The sequence below is a fragment of the Pinus tabuliformis genome, chromosome 8 (assembly GCF_031772625.1).
Source record: "Pinus tabuliformis cultivar Carrire ecotype Pingquan chromosome 8, CPIR1, whole genome shotgun sequence".
Lineage (NCBI taxonomy): Eukaryota > Viridiplantae > Streptophyta > Pinopsida > Pinales > Pinaceae > Pinus > Pinus tabuliformis.
This window is the reverse complement of record NC_142294.1, coordinates 360,131,401-360,156,315: the sequence shown is the minus strand read 5'-3', so window position 1 is coordinate 360,156,315 and position 24,915 is coordinate 360,131,401.

The window sequence follows — 24,915 nt, the reverse complement described above, 5'->3', positions numbered from 1 at the left end:
TAAAAAAGGCACAAATTATGTTTATATTCCATTTATAGTGTTACCCTAGGGGGCTTCGATCAACGAGGAGAACCTCTAATACGGCGTGTATGATATGGAATATTATTTCTTTGAAATAGACACCAAAGGTGTGAAGTACATGTAACATGAATCTGACGAGACCTTTAAAGTGGTGAATGTGGTGAATAATTCAGACACCTTTAAGGGTTTAGAAATAGACACCAAACTTGTGGAGTCCATGTAACATGGATCTGCACTGATACTCATTAATTATTTAGGTTTTGGAATCTCTCTCAGCCAAAATTCCGGGGAGCCAACGACAAAAAGTAAGTCCAGCTATTGGTACACCGAAAAGTAGTTTCCATTCAAGACCATAAAGAATTAGTATCTAAAACCATTCCATTAGACCATGAAACTAGCATGCAAATCGAATTGAACTATTATATTATTTTAAATTAGAATGTTTTTAAATTTTATAGTTTGAAAAATATCTAAAATATGGAATAAGATTATTATTATTAATATGGCATAAAATGTATATTGGTTTTATTTTGTTTTGTTTGTGATTAAAATAATTATAGAGTTTTATTTCATTTTATTGTTATAATCAAAATCTTTAAGTTTCTATGCATGTCATTTTCCTAAATACTACTATAACATTTAAGTGTTTATTTACACCTCTTTTATAGACATACCTACTAAATAAAAAATTATGAAGTAGATTAAAATTTGGTTTATATATTTTTTGTTTTGAATACATTGGTATCACCTTCCACAGGTGTAGTTTCTATTTTGAATACATCGGCATCGGCTTCCACAAGTGTAGTTTCTGTTTTGAATACATCAATATCATCTTTCACAGGTGCAATAGCTTGTAGCAATGATCCAGGTGGATATTGGTGGCCACCTGCCAAGTCCACCTGGACCCCCACCATTGTCTTTCTCAGCATTTTCAGTTTCCTTAATTGTAGCACAACTTACTATTTTTAGCAGTTTTTCGGGTCCTGAACTTCCGGAGCCGTTTTGAGGCCCTAAACGACGTTTTTTGGGAAATCTGGGGGCAACATGGGTCCATGGACCGATGTTGCCCTTCCCAAAGTGGTAGTGCTCGGATAGATCTTTCTAACGAGCTATTGTACGCGTCAAACAGAGATCGTATGCCAAAGTTACGACCCCGGGAAGTTGATGTACCAATTTACCCAAACGGGGCCCACAGTTTGGCGTTTCATCTCCTAGGGTTAGGTTTTGGAATGTTAAGGGTTTTCCATTGTTTCTCAACAATAAATAGGCCTTCGAGCCTCATTGTAACACAGTTCAGAGGCATGTAGCCATCACATCTCTTCTCAGAGATAAGCTACCATCGCCCTAGCTAGTTTATTGCCATTTCTGTTTGTAAGCATATTTCAGTATTTTCCATTAATGAAATGAAGTATTATTTCCGCTGCATCTTTGTGTATATGGTTATCTCTGTAATTTGTTGCGTTCCTGTTTAAATCCGGATCAGTGGTATCAGAGCGGTCTGCTTTTTCTCTGTTTTTCTTTGCATGTCCCCAACAAGGTCGGGATATAAGGAGTTAGGGCTTGAACTGGTTGAACCTTTGCAAGACCAGCCTCGCAAATCCCGACGGCCTCCCATGGCGGACGAGAAGAAAGACGAGGGGGCAGGAGATCCCATCAAAATCTTGCTCGAAGAAGCGCTCGAGCGACAACGGAACGCGATGATGGACAGCTTTGCGCAGATCCTTCAGCGGCTACCCAGAAGCGGCGCATCGGCTTCCAGCAGCTCCTCTGGAAACGCCACACCCTTTAAGGTACAAGTTAATTTTGAAATCCCCATATTCGAGGGTCAGATAGACGCCGATGCCGTAGATAAATGGTTAAATCTGCTAGAGGGTTATTTTTCTGTTCATGAATTTTCGAGTCGGGAAAAGATTGTTTTTGCTCTTCTCAAAGCAGCCCCCCACGTCAAGGACTGGTGGGAAACCTACTGCGAGCAGAAGGATGAAAGTACTGGCTCACTATTTTCAGCCGCACCCACCTGGGATTCGTTCCGGGATGCCATCAAGGAGCAGTACTACCCTGTCGGAAGCTATGAGGATGAATACATAAAGTGGACCACGCTGCGGCAGGGAAGGGACCAAGACGTGCCGGAGTTCACCAATCTTTTCCATACCCTTCGCACAAAGTTGGGTATCAAGGATTCGGAGCAACATTTGATACTCAAATACCGTGGCTGCCTGCACAAGTACATCCAGGAAGAAATACAGTTCCTAAACATCCCCTCGCTCGGCGCAGCATACCGGTATGCCGTCAAGGTCGAGCAGAAGTTTAAACAAAAGAAGCGAGACTTTGGATCTGCGAATCCAAAGCAGGGGAAAGGTGCCCCTAAACCACAGAACAAAGGACAAAGCCAAGGCGGGACAGCCCAAGACAACCAGCCGAAGCTGCAAGCAAAGAGCAACGCCGCGAAGCCGAGAAAGGACACTGGAAAATGGTGCGAGTTCCATAAGAGCTCCACTCACAACACAAGTGAGTGTCGGGCCAAGCAGTCACTGGTGGCTGAGCTAAAGGTTTCAGAATCAGATGCATGTTCCGACTCTGAGTCAGAACCCGATAAGGGGTATGAAAAAGGGAAGCAGATCATTGATGCGGATCCCAGCGCCACTGTTGCTACCGCAAAGATCCAGAAAAATGAACCCGAAGATCCAGAGGAGGAGGAGCGTCTCTTCCACTCCCAGATGTGGGTAAAGGGCTCCCCGATACAGTTCATTGTTGATAGCGGGAGTCAAAAGAACCTCATTTCGGCAGAGGTCGTGAAGCGGTTGGGCTTACCGACCACAGCACATCCACAACCATACACCATTGGGTGGCTTCACCAAGGGCGAGATCTTCGCGTGAGCCAGCAGTGTCGCCTTCCATACAACATCAAGCCCTTCACGGATGAGGTATTGTGTGACATTGCTCCCCTTGAAGTTTGTGATGTATTACTAGGACAACCATACTTGTGGAAGCGACATGCTGTGTATGAATCAAGGCCCCGTGCTGTTATTATTACATTGGGAAATAAGTTGTTCAGGATACCAGAGGTAGCACCACCTGCCGCCATCTCTTTGATTACTGCAAAACAATGCAGTAAGATCATTTCCAAAACCAGGAAATTTGTTTTCCTGATGATACGCCCTCAAGGGAAGAAGAAGACAGTGGCCGCGGCCTCCAAACGGGGTCCCTCTGCACGGCAGCTACAGATGGACAAGATTGTGGAGGAGTACGAAGACATCTTCACCTCCCCGGCAGGGGTTCCTCTGCACTGTCAAGTCAAGCACTCCATCGATCTGACCCCAGGTGCGCCGCTACCCAATGGACCAATTTATCGGCGCTCCGTTCTGGAGAACAATGAAATCAAGAGGCAGATTCAGGAGCTCCTGCAGAAAGGTCACATCCGTCCGAGTTCTTCGCCCTGTGGGAGCCCGATAGTGTTGGTACAGAAGAAGGATGGGACGTGGAGACTCTGTATTGACTATCGGGCGCTGAACAAGATCACTGTCCGTAATAGGTACCCGATCCCGCGGATTGATGACCTCCTAGACCAACTAAAGGGGGCGAAATATTTCAGCAAGATCGATCTGAAGTCAGGATATCACCAGGTACCAATTGAACCCTCAGATGTGTGGAAGACTGCCTTCAAATCCAAGGAGGGCCTCTTCGAATGGTTGGTCATGCCTTTCGGATTGACGAATGCTCCTGCAACCTTTATGAGGCTAATGGATGACATCTTGCGGCCATTCACCAACTCCTTTGTAGTAGTATACTTGGATGACATTCTGATCTTCAGCCAGAGTTGGGAAGAGCACCTCCACCACATCCGACAGGTTCTCCAAACACTGCGGCAACACAAGCTATGTGCCAATTTGGAGAAATGCACTTTTGGCATGACCGAGGTTCAGTATCTGGGATACATCATTGATGAACAGGGGGTGCATGTCGATCCAGCCAAGGTCCAAGTCATTCGGGATTGGCCCTCTCCAACCACTCTAACAGAGCTCCGCAGCTTTCTAGGTCTTGCCAACTTCTACCGCAGGTTTGTGTTGGGATTTTCTCATATTTCTTGGCCCTTGAGTCAAGTCACCAAGGGCGGGGCGAAAGCAAAATTCTTTTGGTCTGAATCTCAACAGAAGGCATTCAGGGAGTTGAAGGATCGCCTCTGCACGGCACCAGTGCTCGCGTTACCAGATTTACAACAACCATTTGAGGTCGAGACAGATGCCTCTGACTATGCTATTGGGGCAGTCCTTACTCAACATGGACATCCAGTGGCATATCACAGTGAAACACTTTCAGACACAGTCCGGAAGTACCCCACTTATGATAAAGAGATGTATTCCATTGTACAGGCCTGCCGACAATGGAAGCATTACATTTTGGGGAAGGAAACGGTCATCCACACAGACCACCGACCTCTGCAGTTCATACAGACCCAAGGGAAATTGCAGAATGATCGCCATCAGAAGTGGTCTACATACCTGCAACAGTTTCACTTGAATATCAAGTATAAAAAGGGCAGCACCAATAATGTTGCAGATTGCCTCAGTCGACCACCGATCATGGCGCTAACCACCGTGCTCAACTCTTGCGGGCACGAGACTTCTGATTGGCCACTTCTCTACAAAAGCGACCCAGAATTCGGCCACACATACCAGACACTCTTGGAGGGTCGGCAGGTTGCAGATTTTCACCTCCAGGATGCCCTATTATGCCACCTCGGTCACCTTTGTGTTCCTTCAAGCGAGCGTGCCAAGATGATTTGGGAAGCACACTACAGTCGGGCTGCTGGGCATTTCGGGGTCGAGAAAACAGTGGCAGTACTGCAAAACTATTTCTATTGGCCGAATCTTCGACAGGATGTTGGGAAGTACATCCGATCATGTACTGCCTGTGCCATTGCCAAACCGACCATTAAGAAGCAAGGCCTCTATACCCCGTTGCCTACCCCTAGTCGACCTTGGGAATCCATCTCCATGGATTACATGTCAGGCCTTCCTTCCACTAAGCATGGAAATGACTGTGTTTTTGTGGTCGTCGACAGGTTCTCAAAGATGGCCATTATGATGGCCTGCAAGAAGAATATCACAGCAGAAGCCACTGCTAAACTCTTCTTTGAACGAGTGTGGGTGCACTTTGGGATCCCACAGTCTATCATCTCAGATCGGGACAGTCGGTTTCTCAGCACCTTTTGGTCCAGTCTCTGGTCAATGCTGGACACCAAACTCACGAAGTCCACAGCCTTCCATCCTCAAACTGATGGCCAGACAGAGGTTGTCAATAGGATGATTGTGCACATTCTGCGCATGTATAACTCAAAGCATCCACGCACATGGGACGAGAGCCTCCCCTACGTTCAGCACAGCTACAACCGAGCTCTTCACAGCTCCACTGGCCATAGCCCTTTTCAGGTGGGTTTGGGATTCCAGCCACTATGCCCCATTGATGTGGCCATGCCACTTGCAGCTACTCACATGAATTCAGCTCATGTCCAGTCCGAAACAGATAAGGCCACCAGCTTCATTGAGCGCATCCAACATATTCGCCAGCAGGTCCATGACATTCTTGAGAAATCAAATGCCAAGTACAAGCAGCGACATGATCAACATCGGGTGCCACACAAGTTTCAGGTGGGCGACAAAGTCTGGTTGCATTTGCAAAAGGAACGCCTTACTGGAGCCTATCGAAAATTGAGACCACTCCGATATGGTCCTTACACCATTACTAAGGCTATGGGAGACAATGCATTTGAGCTCAGCATTCCCCCATTCCTTGGCCTGCACCCAGTATTTAATGTGGACCGCCTTCGGCCATACTTTCCACCATTGCTAGACACATCCGACATTGCAGAACAGCTCAAACCCACAGAATTAAATCCAGATTGCATGGAACAAGCTGCAACTGATCGGATCATGGACACACAGATCAAGAACACTCGCCAACAGAATATCCAACTGTATCGAGTTGTCAAAGCGGGCCAACTCCTTCAGCAGGGCAAGTGGCTCACCAGGGAACAAGTTCAGCAGAAGTTTCCTCATCTCATGGAGGAGCTCAACGCAATGGGGACCATTGCTTCCTAAGGGGGGAGGAATGATCCAGGTGGATATTGGTGGCCACCTGCCAAGTCCACCTGGACCCCCACCATTGTCTTTCTCAGCATTTTCAGTTTCCTTAATTGTAGCACAACTTACTATTTTTAGCAGTTTTTCGGGTCCTGAACTTCCGGAGCCGTTTTGAGGCCCTAAACGACGTTTTTTGGGAAATCTGGGGGCAACATGGGTCCATGGACCAATGTTGCCCTTCCCAAAGTGGTAGTGCTCGGATAGATCTTTCTAACGAGCTATTGTACGCGTCAAACAGAGATCGTATGCCAAAGTTACGACCCCGGGAAGTTGATGTACCAATTTACCCAAACGGGGCCCACAGTTTGGCGTTTCATCTCCTAGGGTTAGGTTTTGGAATGTTAAGGGTTGTCCATTGTTTCTCAACAATAAATAGGCCTTCGAGCCTCATTGTAACACAGTTCAGAGGCATGTAGCCATCACATCTCTTCTCAGAGATAAGCTACCATCGCCCTAGCTAGTTTATTGCCATTTCTGTTTGTAAGCATATTTTAGTATTTTCCATTAATGAAATGAAGTATTATTTCCGCTGCATCTTTGTGTATATGGTTATCTCTGTAATTTGTTGCGTTCCTGTTTAAATCCGGATCAAGCAAGTATCAAAGCATAGGATTCGTGTTCATTTCCTTGGTTTTCACATTACTTTCTAGTGAGTAGGCTAGAATTTTGGTTGAATGGCTTAAAACAAAGCAAGCAAGATAGCCACATTTAAATGAAGCTTTTGAAGTGTGGTGTCACAGATCTAAAGCAGCAAAAATGAGACTTACTTTCTTTGGGTCTGATTGGTGTTAGTACCAACAATACCTCTATTGTTACCGATGTTGGCCATTAATATAATTAGCTTCTAACAAATCAAGCAAGACATCGAGATTTTAGTGAAGCTTTGAAGTGTGGTGTTAGAGGTAAAGGGTAGGAAAGAGGATATTGTCTTTATATCTGAATGAGATTAGTAGTAGCTCCACACTGTGCATTATTGGTGATTAATATAATTGTAAAATTGTAAGTCCTTTGCACATGTATCTCAAGTTGTAATGTATATTTAACACTCTTGTTGTTGCTTTATTACTTTAGCTTTGTATTTAACACTCTTGTTTTTTCTTATTACTTTATCTCACAGAGGTTGTAGTTGATCCTATTAACCTCCTTGGGATGGTAATACAAGTTTAATAAAACAACTCGCGCTCCAGTTGAGCACAAAAAAATAAATAAAACGAATTATTACAAATTCTAAGATCTAAATACCATTTAAGGAATGCTATGAAAATAAGCATAGGATATTCTATTCACTAGGTTTCAGAATAAATAATTAATTTAGCCATCAAAACTGCTAATGCGGATTCCCTACCATAAGATTCAAAAATTATACCGACCTAGTTTCAATCTTCATGCTACTCGATCCTACACTTACTGAGAACACTTTATGATACTCGATCCTACACTTACTCAGAACACTTTATGCTACTCGCTCGATCCTACACTTATTGAGAACACTTTAGCATTGATTGATACATTGAAAACTAGGATTTCTAGAGGAATTTATTCATCCGGATGCAAAAAATAGTATATTGTTTTATTCACAGTAATTTCCCGAATTCTAGACCATGTGGCCTGCATGAACCCTCATACAAATTAAAACATAAGTAAATTTATGATGTTATTTTTCATATATGGATTTAGAACCAAAAATTCAAACATTTAAAACATCATACATTATGCTTATCATAACTAAAGGATATAAGCCTAACAAAGAGAATTATAAGAGTTTGGAAGTCCTTGTATAGAGATCAAAATGGATAACTATGGTGTCATGTAATGGTGTGTGATGGGATCTTTTCTAAGTCCATCATGGAGCTCCAAATATTCAACATTTATCCTATAGATTGTTATCCATATTTACCAATATGTCTCTTGGAAAGACCCTGGTGAATGACCCACTAGACTAAATGAAGACATCATTTTCATAAACAAATTTGAACTTGCTTCAAGTACAATCCTGTGAAAATAATGCAGAGATGTATTGTGTGGCAAAGAAACATGCCTTGTCAAGAAAGGATAAGCCTTACCTCCCATCTTAAAGACAGACTTACAGAAAACCCTATATGGAAGAATATGGTTGTGAAAATAGTTGAACCTTCTAGACCCATTCAAGAATGGCCTTGTCTATATTCTCATAAGATTTAACCATGCCATTACAAAGACCAGACCAAAATTCATCATGAAATCAAAAGGAAAGAGAATATATATATATATATATATATATATATATATATATATATATATAGATAGATATATATAGATATATATATATATATATTCAAAATATGTCGAAGAAAACATGTACATTACAAAATTCCACGTACTAGCTTGGGGTTTTTAATTCCATGCCATACATTCAATTAATAAAAATGGCATTCATCTGGCATCCATCAAAACCCATGGCCCAACATGATATGGAGGCTGGACATAATTCAAAAAGACACTAAAATGTATTTGGTGCCTCGACATTACTCAGAAAGGCACTAAAAAGTATTACCAAAATAGAACAGTCTTAAATTCCATAGTCTATAGAAATCACCCATTAGATGAAGATATGGTCTATAATACATATTAACAACCTTACACTCACCTCACTTAAGATATTTCGAAACAAGTTGTTCTACAAGTATGAGGCCACAATACTTTTGATAGATTCCAAAATAGGGTACCTTCCTTGAAAGGAAACAACTATTAGTGGTAACTTGTATGGTTCATAATGATAAAAAATAAAAACCAACATTCAATCATGACTACATTGACAAATACTCGTGTGCGTTGACTTACACTTGAAGAGATTCAAGTAGTGACTGAAGTGGTACCCTTCCAAGCCTTATACATACCTGACCAACACTTGTGTCAACCTGATGTTAGGCATATGATATCTTTAAGAATATTTTCGAAAGTTCACATCGTTGTTAATTCCATTTGTAAAATAAGTATACATTTTACTGGTTGGGAAAAATCTATTAAAATATACATTTTACTGGTTGAGCATGTTGCCCAAGGTTGTGAAAAATAAACAATAGAACAACAGGCATTTGAGAAGATTTAGGGAATGTTGTTGGATATAATTTATGTGATGTGCTTGCTTTTTAATTTGTGACATTTGACCAAACATAGCAGTAATAAAATAAGTAGTTGACATCAATCATATGTTTTCCTTTGCAAGAGCTTTATGAAATACTATTATTCTTGGAATAATCATTTACAACATTCAAATATATCCTCATTGACCATGTAGATGGCATGTGCTTCTAATAAGAGGGGAAAAACACTTCAATGTTGCATTGGTCACTACAGGTAAAATGAATTGTTTATGTTGCGGATGAACATGACACCTTGCAACAAGAAGCAGGAGAAGCTATTAATGATCGATGAGATAAAATCACAAGTTGGTTTTGTTTCATCCTCATAATAATGCATCTATATGAAACACAAAATATAGTTCCTCATATTAGTGATTTTTAGGAAAACAGAGCACTCATGCAAATATTGGAAACTAGACAAATTAAAGTATAAAATAATGAAAATGAACAACTCTAGAGTTACATTGACTACAACGTATTTTGAATTTTTCTTCAGCTCTGCCCCAAACTTTTCCTTGCTAATGCAACCATTGTAGCTTGTTGCACCATGACTTGATCCCCCAACCTCATCTTCAAAAAGCCTCCATCAAAGAAAAAAGGCATGGCAATCAACCATATGACCTCATTCGTGAAGGTTGATCTCATTGAACACAAATTTGACATAGTAAGTGTATCACTTATATCTGAAATGACCTAGACCTCTATTGATATGTGCTTAGTAACATGTTTGGTTAGGTAGCTATACTGTAATATAACTAGTATCATCTTATTATGAAATCTACATAACTATATGATTCCCATTATTGTATAAGCTAAACACTCATATTGAATACACTTAGTGTGATCTCTATTATTAGGATGGAACTTGTATGATTATGTGATGTAACTAGTAATCATATATAACTGATTACCAATCAATATTGAAAACACTTAGTGTGATATCTATGATTAGGATGGAACCCGTATGATTATGTGATGTAACTAGTACTCATATATAATTGATTATACTAGTTCATGTAAAAGCATGACGTGTTAGCAACTACAACTTATTAGTGATATATAATTGCAATATAGAATTGTAGTTGCATAGGTTATACTGTAATTGAATCATACTGGTTTATACAATGACATCACTAGTATTTATAAAGCTATTTATTATCTCGACCTTGGACCAACACCCTCAAGTTATGGTATTCCATTCCTTCAACCATTGAGATCACGACACCTATTATTTCACCACTGAACTATGCACATGGGTTTGGATTTGAGAACCAATGTATCAAAGCCTGGTTGAAAGAACCTATGTTGAAAGGCTAGGAGAAAACATCTAACATTGAAGCAAAGGCATTCTTAACATATCAAAGTGTTTCCTTGCTTAGAAAAACCAAAGTCAAATGTGCCACTATGAAAGAAGTTGTCAACATAGACACTTTCAATGTATCAAACTATTGCCTTGCTTGAAAAAACAAAAGTCAAATGTGCCATTGCGATATGGAATTCTAGTATAATAGTTTGTCACTTATATTACAACTCAATTCCAAATGATATTCCACCTATCTTGCCTCATCTGAAGAGCACAAGCCCTAGCAAAAGAGCTCATAACATCGAAATTCTTCAAAACTTTTATGTCAATAGAACTTTAAAGCATGTACCACCAACCAAAGCTACTGTGAGATTTTAAATGGTGGACAATATAATCAAAATAAATTGGATTATATATTACAACCCTCTCCCGTGACATGTAAACAATGTACATTATGATACGCATCATAAATCTCATAATCTTTTCAAACAATGTGATGATACTAGATAGGGTATTAAAAGGGCCAAGAAGGAATGTGTGGAGATATAAATTTGAGCATCCTCCAAGCTCTATTACTGACACATATACGGAGCTTTATTGAATGTTGGTATTTTTGGGTTTGTTATTGTTTTAGTGATTGATGGTTCTATTTCTCACTCTCGCATCCTCTACTCGAGACCAAGGACCATGTTAGGCTCTACTTTATAGAGGTTTGGATAAAAAAAAATCTTTACAAACCCCTAAGGAACCAATATACGGAAAATTTGATTTATATCACTGTGTATTCTTGGAAAATATGGCTAGCTTAAATTGTTGCTTAACCAACATAATAACCAACTACTCCATCATTGTGTGCTTCAACCGGATCTGCCATGGTTTAATCAGCATGATCAATTGCTACAACTTCTGTTGCTACGAACTTCTGGTTATGCTATTGGATTTGGAACTGAGTATTCTATACCACCTTAGGCTCCGACAGAGACATATTTTCTAATTGGACTGATTAAGAGTCTTAGTGCGTTAGTGAATACTATCGACTGTGAATACGCTTGCAGTGAATATGCCTATTGGATATTTTGATTGGACTTGTTGGAATTTAATTCCAACTGCAACAATGAACAGCTGGACAAGAATCTGATTCGCAGTAAATACTCGAGGCTGTTCAGTGCAACAAAGTCGCCTTTGATATTTTTGCACATAAATGTGCATTAAACTCACAGAATCGATTTCCCCTGCAGACAGCCGACTTGTTCTTGATAAAGGCATCACCGCCTTGTTGCATTCAATTCACAGATAAGTGTTAGAAGATATTTTGATTATTTTATTGTTTAAATCAGATATGTTTTAAACATATAAATGTAATGAGCGGCAGTACTGATTTACCACTCTACAATGTAGCGCAGCAGCGCTCAAATGTAATTTCTGTGTGTTTAAGAAATAATGTGCAGCAGCACGAGCTCACATGAATGAAGCCCTCTTGCACAGCAGTGCAGGGACTGAAAAGTAGTGATAGACAGAGTCACTGAGACAGAGCGCTGGGACAGCAGTAGAGAGCAAAGGGGAGCACGAAGTTTTGCAGGGCAATACGCTACAGTGCGTATGTGCAAGAGGAAGATGTAATGAATTGCAGTTCTTTTTGTTCGTTGTGTTTTGGAGCAGCAATACATTCTACAGGCGTGTTTCAGCAACTGTCTGCCAGATGCTGAAACACGTGTTACAGCAACTGTCTGTGTATTTCAGAACTGTCTGCCCGTTGCTGTAACAGCTGTAACAGCAACTGTTTGCAGACACAGATTGAAGTGCCTCTGAAGAAGGCATGTTGGTGAATCCCTCTGTCAAGAGGAAGGTGCTCTTAAGCACAGTCTTTGAAGAATCCCTCTGTCAAGAGGAAGGTGCTCTTAAGCACAGTCCTTGGTGAATCCCTCTGTTAAGAGGAAGATGCTCTCGCTGTGTTTTGGAGCAGCAATGCATTCTACAGGCGTGTTTCAGCAACTGTCTGCCAGATGCTGAAACACGTGTTTCAGCAACAGACTGTGTGACTGAAACTGTGTGTTTCAGCAACAGCCTGTGTGGCTGAAACTGTAATTTTCTGAGATAGCAGAAATTGGTTTGTGGAACTGAAGCGTTCCTGTTGTAATCCCTCTGTCAAGAGGAAGATGCTTTTCAGCATAATCTTTTGTGAAAATCCCTCTATGTGAGGAAGACGAATTTGTATCAGTTGGTTTACTGTTTATGAATGCAAGTTATTTTTTACGTTGCTGTTACACCGTAAGTCAAAAATAGGCTTGACGTCAAATCACCGTTGCTGTTACACCAAGATCAGCAACTGACGAAATTACGTTGTTGTTACACTGCGAACAGCAACTGACGAAACTGCGTTGCTGTTACACCAGTTTCAGCGTTGTTGTTACACCGCTTCCAGCAAACGATTTTCAGTTTTTCTGTGCAAAAACAGAGTGCAAAACAGAGCAATTTTTTTTTTATCTATCTGTTATGGAATTTATCAGAAAATTCCAACATGGTATCAGAGCTAGTCCAGGCTCTTTGAAGTGTCAAAGAAGCTGAAGGAAAGATTTCTTGCAGCAGCAACTTCTCCAGCAGCGTGAAGACTCAGCCAAGAAAGAATCTAAGGTATTTTTCAAGAATTTTTTCTGTGTTACTGTTGAGGACAGATAGTGATTTTCAAATACAGTCAAGTATCTGAAACATAATTTAAAAGTACAAGGAATGACCAACGTTAGCACTAGCATGGGTATGTTTAATACTCAACTCCCACTACTTAATGGGAAAAACTATGACTATTGGGTAATAGTTATGAGAGCTTTTCTTTTCTCAGAAGATTTATGGGAATTTGTTGAAGATGGTTTTGAAAAACCAGCAAATGATGATGAGTTTAATAGCTTAACTCAAGCAGAAAAGGAGCTGTTGAAGAACTATAAGAAGAAAGATGCTTTGGCCCTCTACTTCTTGTATCGAGCAGTGAATGAAAGTGGTTTTCCACGGATAGCAGCAGCAATGACATCCAGAGAAGCATGGGAAACTCTCAAGACTGCCTATCAAGGCATGGAGAAAGTGAATATAACAAAACCTCACTTCATTGAGGAGAAAGCTTGTGATAAAAGCTTAGAGAAAACAGTGAATGATAAAATCTGTTTATCTCATGATGAAGGTGATGAGGAGATGGCTGAAGTTCATCCCCAAATAGCGGCGCCAACACAAGGGCAGCAAGTCACACCCTTGAAGAGAAATGAATGTGCTTCTCCAGGCACACCATAAGAAGCAACAAATGAAGGTTGAATTCTTTGTTTGCTTTATCTAGTCATGTTGATGACCCTGTTTATTTAGAAGATGGAGTTGAAGATAGGAAATGGACAGAACCCATGAATGGGAGAAAGGAATTAAAGTTCCTTGAAGATCTGTTTAAGGAATATGGAGTTCGATATGTAACTCTTGCCAAGATGGCTGAGATGGGCTTCACTGCCAAAACCCTTGTCAATATGACAGAGGAAGAGATTGAAGATTTGATGATGACCCTGGAAGAACTCTATCATATGAATCTTCCTATAGGGGAGACATATGGAATTAAATCTCCCATGAGAGCAGAGAAGGAGCAGGTTGCTGATATTCTGACCAAACCATTGGATCAGAAAAATTTCGAATATTTGATGAAGTGTCTGGTTATGACTGATAACTCAGCAGTTGAAATTAAGGGGGAGTGTTGGAATTTAATTCCAACTGCAACAATGAACAGCTGGACAAGAATCTGATTCACAGTAAATACTCCAGGTTGTTCAGTGCAGCAAAGTCGCCTTTGATATTTTTGCACATAAATGTGCATTAAACTCATAGAATCGATTTCCCCTGCAAACAGTCGACTTGTTCTTGATAAAGGCATCACCGCCTTGCTGCATTCAATTCACAGATAAGTGTTAGAAGATATTTTGATTATTTTATTGTTTAAATTAGATATGTTTTAAACATATAAATGTAATGAGCAGCAGTACTGATTTACTACTCTGCAATGTAGCGCAGCAGTGCTCAAAAGTAATTTCTGTGTGTTTAAGAAAGAATGTGCAGCAGCACGAGCTCACATGAATGAAGCCCTCTTGCACAGCAGTGCAGGGACTGAAAAGTAGTGATAGACAGAGTCACTGAGACAGAGCGCTGGGACAGCAGTAGAGAGCAAAGGGGAGCACGAAGTTTTGCAGGGCAATACGCTGCAGCGCGTATGTGCAAGAGGAAGATGTAATGAATAGCAGTTCTTTGTGTTCGCTGTGTTTTGGAGCAGCAATACATTCTATAGGCGTGTTTCAGCAACTGTCTGCCAGATGCTGAAACACGTGTTACAACAACTGTCTGTGTATTTCAGAACTGTCTGCCCGTTGCTGTAACAACAACTGTTTGCAGACACAGATTGAAGTGCCTCTGAAGAAGGCATGTTGGTGAATCCCTCTGTCAAGAGGAAGGTGCTCTTAAGCACAGTCTTTGAAGAATCCCTCTGTTAAGAGGAAGGTGCTCTTAAGCACAGTCCTTGGTGAATCCCTCTGTTAAGAGGAAGATGCTCTCGTTGTGTTTTGGAGCAGCAATGCTTTCTACAGAAGTGTTTCAGCAACTGTCTGTCAGATGCTGAAACACGTGTTTCAGCAACAGACTGTGTGACTGAAACTGTGTGTTTCAGCAACAGCCTGTGTGGCTGAGACTGTAATTTTCTGAGATAGCAAAAATTGGCTTGTGGAACTGAAGGGTTCCTATTGTAATCCCTGTGTCAAGAAGAAGATGCTTTTCAGCATAATCTTTTGTGAAAATCCCTCGATGTGAGGGAGACGAATTTGTATCAGTTGGTTTACTGTTTATGAATGCAAGTTATTTTTTACGTTGATGTTACACCGTAAGTCAAAAATAGGCTTGACGTCAAATCACCGTTGTTGTTACACCAAGATCAGCAACTGACGAAATTACGTTGCTGTTACACTGCGAATAGCGACTGACGAAACTGCGTTGCTGTTACACGAGTTTCAGCGTTGCTGTTACACCGCTTCGAGCAAAGGATTTTCAGTTTTTCTGTGCCAAAACAGAGCAAATTTTTTTTTTGTCTGTCTATTATGGAATTTATTAGAAAATTCCAACACGACTAACATAACGAATTTTGAATTTTTCTTCATCTCTACCCAAACGTGTCCTTGCCAATGCACCCAATGTATCCATTTGCACCATGACTTAATCCCCAACCTCGTCTTCACAAAGCCTCCAGCAATGAAAAAAGAAATGACAATCAGCCAGATGACCTCATTCGTGAAGGTTGAATGTTGTAGAAAGCATGTGATTTTAAGTCATAACTGCGTGAAGGTTGAATGTTGTAGAAAGCATGTGAGTTCAAGTGTTATAAGTGTGAGGGAAAATCCAAGGAATTCCCATGATGGTAGAGATAATATCGAGGCCCGTGATTGTAGAGATAAAAATAGAGAGAAATTGGAAGCCTGAGGGTTACCTCCACCAGCTTAGAGACCAGGAATTAGACATTGCAAACACAAATAATAATAAATAATAATTGAAACTGTAAATTAAAAAATTTAGTGAAAATAATAAAATAAATAATAAACACATTAAAAAAAAGCATAAAACATGTAGGGTAGACAATTGAGGCTTGCATGTAGCCCATCTGTCCTTGCCCCACTTCATCAGAAAGCTAACCCATGTCGATCATTCACATTCAGTGCATCATATGGCTTTTGGACCTGGGATTGCGTATGGTGAAGCTGCACTTGTTTGTGCCTGCTTTTGCCCTTGATTTTCTTATTCTCATTGTGGATACCTATGCTCTTGCCCCAATGTTTGGATATGCACCTGGCAAGTATGAATTTGCGTTTTTAAATATATGAAAGATCCCCCGATTGAAGAGAAATTGCTTTCCACTCTACGTCTATTGATGGGTAGACTTGCTCCATTTATACACTCAGACGATAGTGTGATGGTAGCAGGTATATAGCTATCGATATCACTTTGACCTGACATTAATTTCGCAGACTTTTTAAATATCAAATGGTTTTAACCAAAGTCCTTGAAAATAGAAAATATTTAAAATTATTTAATTGATTTTCATTGGTCATTCATCTTTGGCGTCTTATTGCAGACCTCGATTTGGTCGATTTGGTTTTGTTGCCATTTTTTCTTTTAGGCAAAGTTTTGGTTTTGTTGTGTTCATTTTACCCAAAGTTTACTTTGGAAATTTTTATCTAAAGTTTGGCGAAGTAAGCAATTTAGCGAAGGATTTGTTGAATGTATTTGTTAACATAAACTTTTACCCAAAGTTCGGCCAAAGAAATTTGACATTTTTTCAGAAGCCAGTTGTCCTCCAAATGTCTTCAACTCATCTTCACATGTCCTATGTTCAACAAAAAGAGGAGGCCTGATTTTATTCTGTTCAACTCCAAGCAGAGGTCTGATTTTATTTAAATCTCTCTTTTCTCGTAGAGACTAATACTTTATTTTTTGATGCACACCCGGATTCACTTGGACATGTCCAAGAACAGACCTGATTTTATTTAAATCTTTCTTTGCTTGTAGAGATTAATAATTTCGATGCATACCCGGATTCACTTGGTCATGTCCGCTGAACTGCTCTTCTGAAGGCCAGCAGCAACTGCTGACGAAAAAGAAAGTGGAAACTCGATTACCAGTAATACAGGGACCAGTTCTTTTAACAGGTATGGATGCTATTTGGCATCGGTCTAAATCTGGATTATGAACATGGAAAAAAAAAAAAAAAAAACTTTTTTTTAGTAAATAACTTATTTTTCACCGCATCATCAGCTCCATCATCTTAAAGAAATCCTCTACCATAGAGGTCGATGGAACTCTTTTCTCTCACTGATATTGTTTTCTCCACACGGTTGACGACTAAAAGGAATGCTCTCTTAGCACTTGCAATTGTAACTAAAATGGGTACTATAACCGTACTCTCTACCCCGAGATGCAACTTTGAATAGAGGGGCTTCGCCTTTATTTATGGAATTGTTGCTCTTGGGAATACTACATTCTCCCCCATCCCAAGTCATACATTAAACCCACCCAAATCAAGTCAAATTCTACTATGAGTAAAAAAAATACCAGTGAATACAAATTTAATAAATTCATAATAGGAGCAACAACCCTCCGCGAATCTGGTGAGTCGACGTCAACAGTGGTTGATCGATCTTCTTGATCTCGATTGCCGTGCGAGAAGAGGACGCAGGGGCGGATGCAGCCGAGTCTGCCATGTGAGTTAGACGCTGCTGAAGAAGAGATAATCACAGAAATAAAGAAGGGAAACATAATTTCTCGTCGGAAAATGCGAACTAGTTGAATTTATCTCCACAATGCGAGTTCGCATCTTAATTTGTTTTCGGGCTTCGATAGCTACTCCGTCGATGAAGACAAAGAGGCCATTTCGTCTTCCAATTTCAGGCGAGTTCAGTCGGAAAGCGATCTGCGGAGCATAAGTCGAGTTTCTCCTGCCCCATCAAAGGTTGGCCCAGAAACTATTTCTAGAAAAGAGAAAGTCCCACTACTGGTTTATGTTCATCAGAGGGGGATATTGGAATTTTTTAAATTAAGAATTTAATTAAAGTCTTTTTTAATTAAAAGTTTTCTTTTAATTTAATTTTTTAATTAAAAAAAGGGGCTCATTATTTGATAAAGGGGGTGATTTTTTAAAGAAAGAATTTGGAGTGATCTCTTAAAAAAATGGGATCTGGGCTGAATTTAATTGAAGTTTTCATTCGATCTTGCATTTGAAGTGTTTTTTAAGGTCGGTTTTTTTTTTTTTAAGTTACTCGGGTTGAAGTTTTTTGTTATTCAAGATGAATAATCAGTTAGCAGAAACATACCTTGATGAGAATAACAAGCTAGATGGATCCAATTATTTTGGTTGGAAATTTAAGTTGTAGACCCTGCTTGAGGGACACAATGCATGGGAAATTGTGAATAATGATGAGGTGAAGTCGAACTTTCTTGTAGGAGGAACAACATCAACAATCCAAGACTGGAATAAGTAGGAGACTATGTCGAGAATGCTCCTGAAATTGTCGGTCAAAAATAGCATTATTCCCCATCTTCGTGATTACAAGACTACACTAGAAATCTAGAAGACACTCAAGGATCTCTATGAGATCATGAACACCAATCGATTAATGTTCTTGAAGAGAAAGATTCTCTCCATCAAGATGGAGGAGGATGAGACAGTTGCGGGATTTATTTCGCGGATCAAAGAGCTGAAAAACAAGCTGGATGACATCGGTGAAGCTGTGTCAGATACATATTTGGTCACAATTACCATGAATGGTATGAGTGACAAGTATCAGACATTCATCACTGACTTGAATGCAAGAGAAAAATCCCCCATGTTTGAAGAATTAACAGGGATCCTCATGCAAGAGGAGGAAAGGCAATTGACTCATAAACCTTAGAGTTCAGATCTGGCCTTAATGGTGAAGAAGAAGCCCGTCAGAGGAATGTCAAATGCAGCAAAAAAGAGCAGCGCAACCCCATAGAGAAAGATGCCCCCACCTCAAGGTACGTCTTTCAATAGAAATGACTCTGTGACCAAATGTTTTTATTGTGGTAGAACCGACCATATAGCCAGATATTGCATGAAGAAGAAGTCTGATGAAGGATGGAAGAGACATAAAGAACATGTAGGTCATTTTACTGATGAGGAACAGAGTGAGAACCTTAGATTGTTCATATCTGACTCTGTGTTTTTTGCTAAGGATGATGAAGCAGATGCCTGGTTTGTGGACTCAGGTGCATCCATCCACATGACAGGGAACAGAAACTGGTTTGATGACTTCAAAGTGACTTGCAGTGGAGCAAACATCTATCTTGGTGATCATAGAGGGTACCAAATCAAAGGTTATGGTAATACTCATGTTGTTTTTCCTTATGGAAATATTAGACATTTTTACAATGTAATGTTTGCACCCATGATAAAAAAGAATATGATCTCTATCTCTACGGTAACTGATCAGAATCTAAGGTAGAATTTTATAAATCATGTTGTGTTATTAAAGACCTGTTGAATTGTATGAAGCCTATTGCATTAGATATTCGTGTGGGAAGATTGTACAAGCTAAAAGTCAAAAGCGCACCACATCAAGCATCAACATCATCTACCATGACTATAGTGGACTTATGGCATCATAGTTTTGGTCATATTAACTTCAATGATCTGTTGCTATTACAGAAAAGAGGTATGGTCGAAGGTCTTCATGTTTTAAAGCATGTCCATATTGATTGTGATGCATGTGCACTTGGAAAGATGCACAAAGATGAATTTCCTGTGACTGTTGATAAAAGGAGGAGAGATATACTCGAGCTGGTACACGAAGATTTATGTGGGCCTATGCAGACAAGGTTATTGGGTGGTGCATACTATTTTTTACTATTTATTGATGATTGTACTAGATTTACTTGGGTGTATTTCCTCAAGAATAAGAGCCACACTTTTGAATACTTCAAGGAGTTCAGAAGTACCGTTGAAAAGCAGACACGTAAATGCTTGAGGATTCTCCACTCAGATCAAGGGGGGAAGTACAAGAAAGCTTTTGTCCTCAAATACTATAAAGAACATGGGATACAAGAACAACTTATAGTACCACATACTCGTCAACAAAACAGGGTTGCGGAGAGGAATAACAAAACCCTTGTAGAGTGTGCTCGCAGTATGTTAAAAGGTAAGAATCTTTCTAATGGGTTTTGGGCTGAAGCAACTAACACTGCAGTATATCTAAATAATAGGAGTCCAACAAGAAGTTTATATTTCAAACTCATTTTGAACCTTTATTTATCTATAAGCCTACAATTAAGCATTTGAGAGTTTTTGGTTCTAAATCCTTTTCTCATGTCCCAAAGGAGGATAGAAAGAAACTAGATTCAAAGGCCATCAAATGTATTTTTGTTGGGTATTGTACAGAATTTAAGGCTTACAAACTGTTTAATCCCTCTAGTCATAAAGTTTTTTCGAGTCGAGATGTAGTGCTTCATGAGTAAGTTAATTATGGAAGCCATTAGAGTGCTAATGAAGAATAGAATGTGCCCTTGTTGGTGGAAGAAGGAAGTGATGAATCAGGTGAAAGTAATGAGTAGCAGTAGCAGCAGCAGGAAGGGGAAGAAGATGATGTAGCTGTCAAGCCAAGTCCACAAAAGGATGATCAGACAAGGTTTAAAGCTACCCCACCACTCAGGAGATTAGGTAGGAATGTTCTGTTGCCATCAAGATATAGGGAAAATGGTTGTATAACTAGTATGATGAATGTTGTTGAACCCTCTAGTTATAAAGAAGCCAGTCAATATAGTGAATGGAGGGCTACTATGGAAGAGGAATATGAGTCAATTCTCAAAAACAAAACTTAGGATTTAGTTAAAATACCTGAAGGAAAACAACCCATAAGATGCAAATGGTTGTATAAGCCTAAATTTAAAGCAGATGGGAGCATAGATAAATATAAATCTAGGCTAGTTGCAAAGGGGTATTCGCAGCAAGAAGGCATAGATTATGATGAAACATTTTCCCCTATAGCTAAACTAAACACAATCAAAATGATAATTTCTTTAGCTACCAAACACCATTGGATGATTCACCAGCTAGATGTTAAATCTACTTTTTTAAATGGGGACTTAAAAGAAGAAGTCTACTTAGTGTAACCTGAGGGATTTGTCAAACAGGGTGAAGAACATTTAGTTTGCAGGTTGAAGAAAGTGTTGTATGGACTAAAACAGACACCCAGGTCATGGTATGACAAAATTGATTCATTTTTCTTGCAGCATGGTTATAAAAGAAGTAAAAATGACCCTAATCTTTATACCGTGTTTGATAAAGAGGGAAAGATTGTTTTGATTTCTTTATATGTAGATGATCTAATCATTACGGAGAATGATAATAATCTCATTAAAGAAATAAAGGAACAGATGTCACAAGTATTTGAGATGAAAGACCTTAGAGAGATACATTATTGTTTGGGTTTGGATGTTTGGAGGGATTCTAGACAAACTTTTATGTCACAGAGTAAGTATGTCAGGAGCTTATGGGAAAAGTTCAGAATGGATCAGTGCAAAGCTGCAACTCTACCTTTATAGCAGAATATAAAACTTCAGAGTGATGATGGATCTAAGGAGGCAGATGCAACTTTATATAGACAACTCGTTGGGAGTCTAATCTACTTGACTACAACTAGGCCAGATTTGGCTTATGCAGTCAGTGCATTGAGCCACTTTGTGTCAAAGCCCCTTGAGAGCCATTGGATTGCAGCAAAAGGTGTTTTAAGGTATCTCCAGGGAACCTTAGGTTTTGGTAGTGTTTATTCTAATTCATGTGACGTTAAATTGATAGGTTTTTCAGACTCCGATTGGGCTGGAAATGTAGATGACAGATGATCCATAATAGGCTATCCATTTAGCATTGGATCCAGGGTCATTACATGGAGCGACAAAAAGGAGAACACAATATCCTTGTCCTCTGTGGATGCTGAATATCATGCTATGTGTGCAACAACATGTGAGGCGGTTTGGTTGAGGAGACATTTCCTTGATGTTGGAGAAGAACAAAAGGTTCTAACAGTGATCAAATGCAACAACCAGAGCTCCATGAAACCTGAAAATAATCTAGTATTTCATAAGAACACAAAGCATATCGATACATAGCTTCATTTTGTTAGGGAGAAAGGTCAGTCAAAAGAAACCCATATTGAGTATTGTAATAGTTGTGACAATGTTGCTGCTATTTTTACCAAACCTCTTGGTAGAATGAAGTTTGAATTATTTAGGGAAGTGTTAGGCATATGTGAGAATCCATTTCTCCATTAAAGGGGAGTGTTGAGATTAATGATGAAATGTATTAATGGAGCGACATTTCAACCGAACCTTAGATTAAGAATTTGTTCTTGATTTCTAGGGTGTTGATTCAACATCCCTAATTGTGTGTAAATTATATATTTCTCATGTAATGATTGTAATGGTAGAGCATGTTCTATAGAGATAGTCTCCACATGGTGTTCCACACCTATGAGTTGTCCATATTCAATAAATTTGATTCTTCTGTTTTTAACAAAAAATACCAGAAACAAAAATGTCTAAACTAAACATATTTGAAAATAAATATATATGATGTCATAGATCTGATAATTTACATTTTGATATCGATATTATTATTAATTTAAAAATTCAAATTTTAATATTAATTATAATATTAATATTAATATTAATTTAGAAGTTCATTATATCAATAATTTTAATTTTAATATATAGATAGATAGATAGATATAATTTTCTTTTATGTTATTTACATTATGAATACAATTTATCAAAAGAGTGGTAAATGATTTTCTTATTAACAATACACTAAAAATTATAAATATGAACGAGGGTAAAGTAATTTGTACTCAAGCATTTAATCTATTTGGTCAATTAGAAAGAACAATGCACTTGAGATTATCAATTTGATTGAAATAAGCATTTTGATAGATACTTACAATGCTCATAAAGAAACACTAAATATAAAGAGTTAATGGTTTTATAATTACCCATAAAAAAACACAAAATCACTTCATACAAAAATTATTATTTATTTATTATAAAAATACTCATTTATTTATATATTTATATTTTTTATTTATTTTCTTAATATGAAATTCTATTCATATAAAATTTAAAAAATATTTATTATTCTTTTTAATCTATATAAAAAATTAGTCATACTATATATACATGTAAATATTAATTCTATCATAGAAAGTTTTAAAATTGAATTATATAAGCACAAAGATAAATGAAAAAGAAAAAGGTTTATCAAAAGAGGTTAGAAGATAAAAATTAAAATACTAATTCTTTGAGTTACTAGTATCAAAACAATTCAATATTAAGAAGAATTATTAATCATATACAAATTTTTAGGTAAAGATATAATTGTCTTCCATATGTGCAGCTCTTATATACGTTTGTCTCGATTATGTAAGTTTTTAACTATATATAGATCTATATGTAAAGATATAATTTTGTTAATTGAGTTCAATATGTGGAGCCTTTATATAAGTTTGTCTCGATTATGTGAATTTTAAACTATATTTGTATTGGGCAGTTTTAAATTAGTTAATTGTGTATGATTATATAATTGTGTTAATTACGATATCTACTTATACCATTTTTTTTTGGACATAGTGTATTATATATTAATATACTAATTTTAATTATTAATTTTTTTATATATTAGGTTATTAGTTTAGTTATATAAATTAAATAGTTGTTAAATATAGATAGAAATTAGCTTATATATATTTCAATTTTAAATATAATTCTTTATTGAGTCTAAAAATTGGAAAAAAAAATTACACCTCGGAAGATTTGAAATTTGAGTTTTCTAACTAGATTAATAAAAGTATATTTAATTATGATCATTATATGAACATAAATATTGACATAAATAATTATAATACAAACATAATATAAATACAAATATATTAATCCCTTTAACTATAAACATAAACAAAATTAATTATAACAAAAAAATAAATATAAAAGTTATTTTAATTTGATTTTATAGGTGAAATCAAATTAAAATTATAAATTTGATGTATAATCAAAGTAAATTTATTGTGCATTTAAAGTAAAATAAATTTTGTGAAAATAATTTTTATATTTTGTGAAAGTAACTGTGACAAATGTTTTCTCAATATGAACATCAGTCATGGTCAACTATGTTTATTTTAGCATTTATAATATTTATCATAGGGTTTATATACCTTGGATTATAATATTTATTTTAGGATTTATCATAGGTTTTTCTCGATATGGAAATAAATCATGGTTGACCATGGTCAACCATGGTCCAATGTCACATTGGGACAAAGATTCTCTCAATACGAAAATCAGCTATGGTCAAACATGGTCTAGTGTCGCATCATGGCAAAGATTGTCTCAATATGAAAATCAACCATGGTCAACCATTGGTCCAACGTCATATTGGGACAAAGATTCTCTCATTATGAAAATCAGCCATGGTCAAGCATGGTCCAATGTCGCATTGTGACAAAGATTGTCTCGATAAGAAAATCAATTATTGTCAACCATGGTTTAACATCGCATGGTGACAAAGATTGTCTCAATATGAAAATCAACCATAGTCAACCATGTTTATTTTGTCATTTATAATAATTATCTTAGGTTTTATATAACTTGAATTTATAAGATTAATCCCTTGGCTTTAATATTATTCTCGTGGGTTCGTTATTCCCTTGGATTTATAATAGAAATCCCTTGATTTTATTAATCTAAGGGTTCATTTTCCTAGGGTATAATATTA